Genomic DNA, 9,693 nt, shown 5'->3' with positions numbered 1-9,693 from the left:
GTTGAGGCTGTGGTGGCCAGGAGTGGCCACTTCACCATGGGAATCTGAGCTGAGCAGCCTTCCATATCACTCATGGGGAAACTGAGGCTCAGGCCTGCCCTGGGTTACCCCACAAGTCAACGGCGAGGCCCGCCCACTCATCCTGAGCAGCCGTGTGGGTCTGGCCGGGCTCAGCACTCCAGGCCCAGAAATGAGCAGAGCACCAGCCTTGCCCTCAGAGAGGATGGAGACCGAGGGGGTGTCATGGCAACCCTCATGCCACCATGCATGCCAGGGCTGAGGGTTGGCAGTGGTTTCAGAGAAGCAGTGGTTTAAGCTGAGTCTCTGATGGGGTGGGGAGGGTGTGCTGGTGGCAGGAATGGCCAGGGCAGAGATGTGGGGGTCCTGGCTATTTGGCGGGCTGAGTGTGGGCACAGTGACTGGGCTACATGGTTGGGTCTGGCTCCGAGGCAAGGCAGGCAGGCGACCAGGCTCACACGCCCCAACTTAGGAGCCAGGTCTTTCCCTGGGGCGGCGCAGGGCATTGGTGCTCAGCATCCCTCTCTCCTCTCCCCACAGCTTGATGAAGTTGAAGGACAGATCACGTCCTTGGTTGGTCTCACCCATCCTTCTTACAGAGGGCTTATCGTCGGGAGGTCTCCATGGCCTTCGTGTGCAGCATCGGCTACCTGCTGGGGCTGACGATGGCAACGGAGGTAAGTGACCCTTCCTTCCCTCGGGGCCTGGTGCCCCAGATGCCCTCCTCAGCTGTGGCAGAGGGACTGTCCCGCAGAGAGGACCCAGCCCCCCAGTCCAGGGTTACTCAGGCAGCACGAGCAGGACCAGCCTGCCCCTTGTGCTGTTGCTGTGGCAACATTGGCCCCCTGCTGCCCTCCCTGGCCTGGGAGACTGGGAAGGAGGTCTTCAGGGGACATCCATTTTCCCAGCTCTGTTCACCCACGGCCATGCACAGCGGCCCTTCTCAGGCCTGGGGGAGTGGAGACATACAGGGGGTGAACACAGGCCTCCTTGTGAGCACAGCAAACAGCATCACCTAAGGGTGCACAGCCCTGCAGAGCCTGGCCCTGGGGCCAAGGCCCAGGGACATGTGTTGTCGGGAGTGTGCACCGTACAGAGAGCATGTGGCCGCGAGGAGGACGGATTAACTACAGTGGGGAAGGGGGAAGCAGAGTATGCAAGGGAGCAGGACTGGCAAGAGAAAGCCAGGCGAGGGAGGAGCGGACGCCCAGAGGAAGGGCCCCCAGCACACGCACCCTCCTTCCCCCCACCCCCGTAGTCCCCTCTGACTTTGCCACTTTTCCTGACCAGAAGCACACATGTTTTCTGGAGGGATCTGTAAGAAACCCCACTGGAAGTCAGACTGTGGTCAACCACGAGTGGCTGGGTGTCACTGGAGGCTTCTGTGTCAGCTACACTTCGTGTGAAGCACGTCCTTTGGAAGCAGGTTTCAGTGGACTCTTCTGTTCCCAGATAAAATATTCTGGCTGCTTTCCCTCGCAAAGACAAGACAAGAGACAGAAACTGGGAGAAAAGGGTGTTATGGTCTGAGTAACACTCAGCTGCTCCCCTTAATACCAATAAATCAAAGGGGCAGGGAACTGGTAGAAAGAAGTCTATTTCTGAGTTCGAATCCAGGGAGCAGAGCCAGACTCAAGGTCTTTCAGAATGGTTCTGCTCACCCTCTAGGCTTTTACTGTTGGGAGCCTGCCACAGAGGCCCACCGAGCATTAGGGATCAGGGAGGACCGTGGACCCTGAGACCACTAGGATGCGTTCGGGAGCTGTTGACCCCATTTCCTCTCCCTTTTCTTATTTGGCACTTAAGCCAGAAACAACTCTGTTAGTTCAAACATAAAACTCTGAGATCTAAAAGGAACACAGCTAACTTTAGAAATCTCATTGTTCCGTTTTCCACTAACTGCGGTTTTGGCTTTAGTACAACTTACAGTTTAAACTTGGGTCACATTTGAGAAGCCTTATTGCTGGTGACAAGCTCCATATATTAGGATTAGGAATTAGAAACTTTTATAGCAGTTAAGATGGATATATAGGATTTTAGAGTAGCCATTTTGTTAAGAGATTGTAATCAATTGTTCCAAGTGGCCCACTGTGATCTTTGGACTGGGTCACATTCTTTTATTTATTTTTTTTTTGAGTTGGAGTCTCACTCTGTCACCCAGACTGGAGTTCAGTGGCTGCTCCCGACCACCACAGCCTCGACCTGCTGGGCTCCGGTGAGCCTTCCACCTCAGGCTTCTGAGTAGCCAGAATTACAGGCACGTGCTACCACACCCGGCTAATTTTTTTGATTTATTGTAGAGATGAGGTCTCGCCTGCCCAGGCAGGTCTTGAACCTGCAGGCTCAGGCAATCCACTCACCTCAGCCTCCCAAAGGCGTGGGATTACAGGCTGAGCCACCGAGCCCAGCAGGGCCACATTCTTTAGGAACTGGTTTGAGCTATAATTAAGAGTTTCCATAGCAATTGTGTAAGTAGAATTAGCATAGAATAGAAAGGTAATAGGATTTAAGTTAGTCATCATAAGTGTTGTGTACGCATACGCTTTAGAAGTTATTGATTATTAGAACGTCATGATGCTAGTAGGGATTGTTGCTTTGCTCTTGAGGAACATTAACCAAGCATAGGGAACAGTAAGACAATTTTGGGTTTGTCCTTCCTCATAGCTGAGAAAACATCTGGTGGGTGGGGGATGCCCCTCATCCACCTGGCTTTGTGTTCACGTGAAAGACATGTGAGACTGACTGTGCAAAATTTAGGGATAAAAGACCCTTTGTAATTTCCAATAAATGGCTTCTGCACTAGACAGGAGTCCAGTCTCTTTCTTTCTCTTTATATCTATCCCTCCACTATAATTACCGATGCCATCTCACTGACCAGGGACACCTGATCCTCACAGGGGCAGGTCCCCCGCATTTTACAGTTCACTTTTATAGTCCAGAGTTGTTGGTACCTATACATTAGCCACGTGACCAACAGAGCACTGTATAGAACTTGAGCTTCAGCTGCATTTATCGAGAGTGACATTCTTCTGTCCAGACTTCCTGGTGCCAGGTATCAGAGGTATCTCGTAGCTCTTACTAGTAGGGCCCGGCAGAAGTAGCAATCAAGCTTGCCATAGAGTAAAGGGCCTAAGACATTGTGCATTACGCAAAAGTTATACAAAGCTTATGAGTACATCGATTCAAAAGCTATATAATTCACAAGGCTTATGATTACATTGATACTATGTTCTTCAAACTTATAACCACTCAGAAAAGGGGAGTAAAAGGAGATTTGCCTCTCTCAATTGATGGGGCATAGACTACAGGGAAGTCAGCGATCCCCTGAGGCTACTCACTGGGAGTGCATAAGAGATTAGGGGACGCACACCTTTTATTAGCTCTCAGGAGTATTGTTCAGAAATGTACAGGAGCACTTGCGCCCTGGCCATGCCCTTCTCTAGGGGCTTTGACAGTATGGACAGACATTAGAGGGTCTCTGTATCAAAGGCAATTTAATAATCTGCAACCAGGCTACAGGGAGTGGGAATGTATTGATGCCAAAACCTGCTCAAAACAATTCAAACTTGTTCCAGTATTTGTACCCAAAATTCATAACCCTTCATTCACCCCCAAGTAAAAAATGAAGAAATCTATGTGCAGTTTTAGCATGACTCAGGATCTCCTGATCATGTTAACATTTTCTGGTACATGACCACTGATGTGACTTGAAGTCTCCTGGTCATGCTGACATTTTCAGGTAACATTCTGGAATTTATAACAGGCTTATGGAAAGTTGCAACTTGAAAGGGAGATGGAAAGTTACAACAATTAAGGGGAAAAAATTTGCAACTTTGTTTTTTGAATTGGAGTGTTACTCTATCGCCCAGACTGGAGTGCAGCGGCATGCTCCCTGCCACCACAGCCTTGACCTGCTGGGCTCCGGCAATCCTTCCGCCTCAGCCTTCTGGGTAGCCGGAACTACAGGTGCACGCTGCCACGAACTTACCACTTTTAACAAGCTATCTTGGTACATTTATATACACAACTTTGAATTAAACATATGAAATGCCCATTCTTAGATTCTTGGCCTATAACACTTCATTTTGCTAAGACGTGTTACTTTTATTTTTCTCTCTGTGTGTGTAATTACATTAATCATGAAATTTAGCATCTTTTATATTTACCTGGTCATCATAACTTGTGTCCATTTTTCTCTTGGTTTTTAAAATTTCTTATTGATATACCAGAGCTCTTTGCATATGAAGAGATTTAGAGACCAAACAAATCAACCTCCTCTGTGGTTTCCTTCACAGGGTGGCATATATGTGTTTCAATTTTTTGACTACTATGCAGCTAGCAGTGTATGCCTTTTGCGGGTTGCAGTCTTTGAATGTTTTGTTGTTTACTGGATATATGGTAAGTATGCATTTTTGCATATCCATTCTTGAGTTCCTCCTCTGGGCTTCTCTACTTAGGATCTCCAGAGGCAGAGAATTCCAACGGGGATTCATTCTGAGTTGAACAGAGAGGCTCTTTCTCTACCTGCAATATACAAATGATATCATTGTAGCCATATTACAGACCCTCCCAGTGCAGAAGATGCCAGGTGTGACTATATGTTTGATAGTCAGAACTTGTTTGTGCAGGGGTCTGTCTGGGTCCAGGAATGGTCCATTTTGACCTCCCTAAGACGCTGGGTTGGCCGTGCTAGGATGTGGGATGTGCCTAGGGTTGTCAGAAAAATACAGGATGCCAAGTTACGTTTGATTGATTTATTTCCTTCCTTCTTCCCTTTCCTTTCCTTTCCTTTCTTGTTGGGGTGTCATTCTGTCACCCCAGCTGGAGTGCAGTGGCATGATCACGGCTCACTGTGACCTCGACCCGATGTGCTCAAGTGATCCTTCCGCCTCAGCCTCCAGAGTAGCTGGGAGTATAGGCACACGCCACCATGCCTGGCTAATTTTTTGATTTTTTTGTAGAGACAAGATGTCTTTATGTTGCCCAGGCTGGTCTCAAACTCCTGGACTCAAGCAATCCTCCCACCTTAACCTCCCAAAGTGCTGGGTGAATTTCTTATCAATGTCTGCCACATGTAGGTCTGAGGTGCAGGGGTCTGGATCAGGTCCCAGAGGCTCCCTCATGGCCCTCGAGCCCCTGCTGTGCTGGTGTTGGCCTTGGACATGGTGCCACTGCATGTCCCCCTCTGTCTCTTGCAGGCAGCAGCAACTTTTTGACGGTATTGAAGACAGGATTGGCCACTGGCCCGGGCCCTGGATGCAGTACAGCTGGACTGTGATCACTCCAGTTGTCTGCGTTGTGAGTTCCATCCTGGCCTGGCTCTGGCTCGCACCTTTCCTTCCCAGCATGAGACACCTGTCCTGCTGAACCATCTTCCATTTAGCGTCTGTCCAGAGTGGGCTTGCGATGCACCCAGCTTCAGCTCTGCTGGGAGGGGAAGACAGCTATGCCAGAGGGTCACTTAGATTGAGTTTTGAAGATGAGTAGGAGCTTGTCGGGAGGAGAAAACAGAAGGGCATTCGTGGCAGAGGAACCAGTCTGTGCAAAGGCAAAGCATTCTGGAAGAGCAGCGAGCATTTGGGCATGGTGGGGCTGCGGGACCCACGACTGAGAGCACATCCTCATGAGCTCACCTGAGGCCACTGGTTGAGTCGAGGGGCCTTAGGGATGCTGGAGCAGCGGTCACACACACTGGAAGTGCTTGTGATGGCAGGAAGGGCTTTTTGGGCGGGGAAGTCCAAGCAGAGTGGTGCTTGGGGCTCCCCCAGGACCAGGAAGCCTTGCACCCACCCAGGACCCAGGACGGTGGGGCACCACACTGCTCTTCTCTCACGGGCTCTCCCACCCTCTGGGAACCACTTTGGCACTTCCGAGGCGCCAGCAAGTGGGGATTCCACTGCAACAGAAGCTGCTGGCCCGTCAGTGTTGAAACCATGGTGACCTTGGAGTCTGTTGCCTCTCCTGGGACTCACCCGCCCCCGCCCCTGCGTGAGGACGGAGTGACAGCAGGGCCAGGCATGCCATGGATGGCTGGTAGATGGTGCCTGCAGCTTGATACCTTCGCCGCCATGCCACACCTCCTGAGTAGTGAGAGGTCAGGCCATCTTCACAGTGCAGATCAATCCAGAACCACCTGGGCTCCCTCACAGTGGCTCTGGTTCCGACCGGGATCCCCACCAGCGCGGGGTGCTCTTGTCAGGGGCAAGGTGGACCGCTTGCAGGCCTGGAGGCCAGGGCTGACCCCACCCCACCATCATGGCCACCAAACAGGGCAGCAGGCAGGGCAAAGCGCAGGTCCACACCCTGGCCTGGGGGTCAGGCCGTCATGGGATGGAGCTGTGGGCGGAGGAGGAGAAGAGAGGCTCTCATCCACGCTGCTGGCGTTTAGGGTGCACCTGCTCATGCCTGTCATCCCAGCACTTTAGGAGGCTGAGGTGGACGGGTTGCTTGTGCCCAGGAATTCAAGACTTCATTTCTACAAAAAAAAAAAAATCGACAGGGCGTGGTGGCACACATCTGTGGTCCCAGCTGCATGGGAGCTTGATGCTGCCGTGTGCCGTGATCATCATGATCACGCCCCCGCGTTCCAGCCTGGGTGACGCAGTGAGACCCTGACTAAAAAAAGGGAAAGGAAAAAGCAGCAGGGGACAAGACACACATATGTGCCTGCCCTCAGACTCAATGGTCTGAAGGGGCAGGACAATTATCATGTACTTTCTGAAAGGAAGATCTGGGTGGGGCATGGGCAGGTGAGGCAGGAGCCCGGGAGCTGAAATTAGGATGAGAGCATGGGGGAAAAGAGAGCCAGGCAGAGGGAACAGCCTGTGCTAAGACCCTGAGGAAGTGGCTGAGGCACTAGAGAAAGTCAGCGTGGCTGGAGTGTAGACACAGGTGGGGGCAGAGGAGGGAAGAAGAGGCGCAGCTCCCCGCTGACCTTGCCGGCCCCACAGAGGAGCGTGGACTGTGTCCCGAAGGCCCTGGGGAGCCACAGAAGGGTTTCGAGCAGGGGAGTGGCTGGTCAGACTTGCCCTGGGGGAAGATCCTACCGGTGGCAGAGAGGGGTAGGAAACATAAGCCCGCCCCCCACAAGGAGAGAGACCCTCCCCTCAGGTTGAGGCCCACCCGGTCCCAAAAGGCCCCCACGCTCCCAGGACCCCTCTCCTCACTGCCCCGTCTCTGCAGGGATGTTTCGCCTTCATGCTCGTCAAGCACACACCCTGGCCTACAACAAAACCTATGTGCACCCCACCTGGGCCACCGGGCTGGGCTGGGGCCTGGCCCTGTCCTCCATGTTGTGTGTCCCCCTGGTCATCGTCATCCGCCTCTGCCAGAAGGGCCGTTACATGTGGGGAGTGTGCGGGCCCAAAGCTGGGGAGACGGGAGGTGTGAGGCCAAAGCTGACTGGCTGTCGATTTGCTGTGTGACTCTAGGCAAGTTGCTTGCCTTCCCTGAGCCCTAGAACCCTGCATTGTGGGAAAACGGGCACCAGGTGCAATTCACATGGGAGAAGGCGGGGTGATGGCCTTCAGAGCAGGCCTTGTGGGCTGAGGAGGCATTTGCAGGTGGAGAGTGAGCGGGAGGTGTGTCCCTGGTGTCAGCATGGCGGGTGGTGTGGCACAGGCGATGAGGCTGGAGAGGTGGCAGTGGCTTTGGACTCCAGGCTAAGAGCTGGGCTGTTTCTGAGGCGGGTGTGAGACAGAAGCCTGGGGAGAGGACTGACAGACACCTTCTCCTCCTCTGGAGCCAAGTTTGGGGCTATCCCAGCCCGTGCTGTCAACCCCGCCTGCTAGGTCTGTGTCGACAGCCCAGCCCTCAGAAGCCACCTCTGCCCAAGGCAGAACCGGGTTCTGGCCTCTGCACCGGCCAGCATCCTCCACGCAGGTGCCTCTGACCTCCAGCCTCCTCTCAGAAGTTCCTCCAACAGTGCTGGAGGTTCCAGGCCTGGCAGAGGCCTGGGCTCTTACCAAGAAATTTTTCTTCTCAGATTCTCCTTTAACTTTTTTGAGCCACCTCCAAGATGGCACTGTTTTGCTCTGGGCTTTTTTTTTTTTTGAGTCAGGGTCTTACTCTGTCGCCCAGGCTGGAGCGCAGTGCCACAATCACTGTGATCACAACTCACAGCAGCTCACACTTCCTGATCTCAGGGGATCCTTCCACCTTGGCGTCCCAAGTAGCTGAAACTACAGGCACGTACCACCACTCCCAACCATTTTTGACTTTTTGTAGATTGGCTTCACTGTGTTGCTAAGGCTGGTCTCAAACTCCTAGACTCAACCAGTCTGCCGCGTTAGCCTCCCAAAGTGCTGGGATAATAGCTGTGAGCCACCGTGCCTGGTTGTTCTAGGATTTTTTTTTTTTTTTTGCGTTGGAGTCTCACTCTGTCGCCCAGACTGGAGTGCAGTGGCCGCTCCCGGCCACCGCAGCCTCGACCTGCTGGGCTCTGGCGATCCTTCCGCCTCAGCCTCCAAGTAGCTGGAACTACAGGCGCACACTATCACGCCCAGCTAATTTTTGATTTATTGTAGAGACGAGGTCTTGCCAAGTTGCCCAGGCGGGTCTCGAACCCACGGGCTCAGGCAATCCACTCACCTCAGCCTCCCAAAGCTCTGGGATTACAGGCTGAGCCGCCGAACCCGGCCAAGCCTAATTTTAAAGTATTAGTTCACCCCCACTGGCTCTATCTTTGCCTTGTTCCCGGTCTGGCTCTCTGCTCGACGCCAGAGTCCCCGAACTCTCGTGTTCTATTTAGTCCCTTGCATCGGAACACAGCCGTGGACACCAGCTCCGAGATCACCGCCAAGGACTTAAAGGGGAAGAAGGAAGTTATGGAGGAGGCAGAACATGGAAGAGACGCCCCTGCCCATGGGAAGGCTAATGAGGAAAACCGGGAGCAGGAGGGTGACGATGAGGTAGACGAAGAGGAAGAAGGTGGAGAGGAGGAGGAAGGAGGAGGAGGATGGCGATGAAGATGAGGAAGCTGAGGCCGCCGCGGGCAAATGGGCAGCTGAAGATGATGGGGGTGGCGATGTTGACACTAAGAAGCAGAAGACCGCCGAGGATGGCTAGACAGCAAAGAAAGGAAAAGTTAAACTGAAAAAAAAGGCCACTGCAACCTACTCGCCCTCCACTTCCAGTCTCAGAATCTAACTGTGGTCACCTTTGAGTAGAGAGGCCCGCCTGCCCACCGTGGGCAGCGCCACCCGCGATGACAGCTCTCCACCACCCCACCAAAACCATGAGAATTTGCAACAGGGGAATTTTTTCTTTTATTTTGAGTTGGAGTCTCACTGTCACCCAGACTGGAGTGCAGTGGCTGCGCTTTTTTTCTTAAAAGTACTCTAAAAAGGAAATCTGTTTGTATGCTTTATTTACATTTTATATTTTTGTACATATTGTTAGGGGTCAGCCATTTATAATGATCGTGAATGACCAAATCAGCCTCCGGAGCATCCTCTGTTCTACCTCAGACTTTACCTGTGCTGTAAACATGTTCATTATAGTCTCAAAGGAGGAAAAAAACCCTTGTAAAAAAGCAAAAACAAAAAAAAAATCAGTCTTATTCCAAGCATTCCAGTAACTTTTTTTGTATGTACTTAGCTGCATTATAAGTAGTTGGTTTGCTGGGCTCGGTGGCTCAGCCTGTAATCCCGCGCCTTTGGGAGGCTGAGGTGAGTG

The 9,693-nt window shown here is 52.4% G+C and overlaps 1 pseudogene; it reads left to right on the top strand.

Moving 5' to 3' along the window:
- Positions 1-7,202: 7,202 nt before the first annotated feature.
- LOC103268889 lies at positions 7,203-9,084 on the top strand (annotated as a pseudogene).
- Positions 9,085-9,693: the final 609 nt, after the last annotated feature.

This window comes from Carlito syrichta, unplaced genomic scaffold, assembly GCF_000164805.1.
Source record: "Carlito syrichta isolate Samal-C Ts95f unplaced genomic scaffold, Tarsius_syrichta-2.0.1 Scaffold308955, whole genome shotgun sequence".
Lineage (NCBI taxonomy): Eukaryota > Metazoa > Chordata > Mammalia > Primates > Tarsiidae > Carlito > Carlito syrichta.
This window is presented reverse-complemented; position numbering and strand designations above follow the sequence as displayed.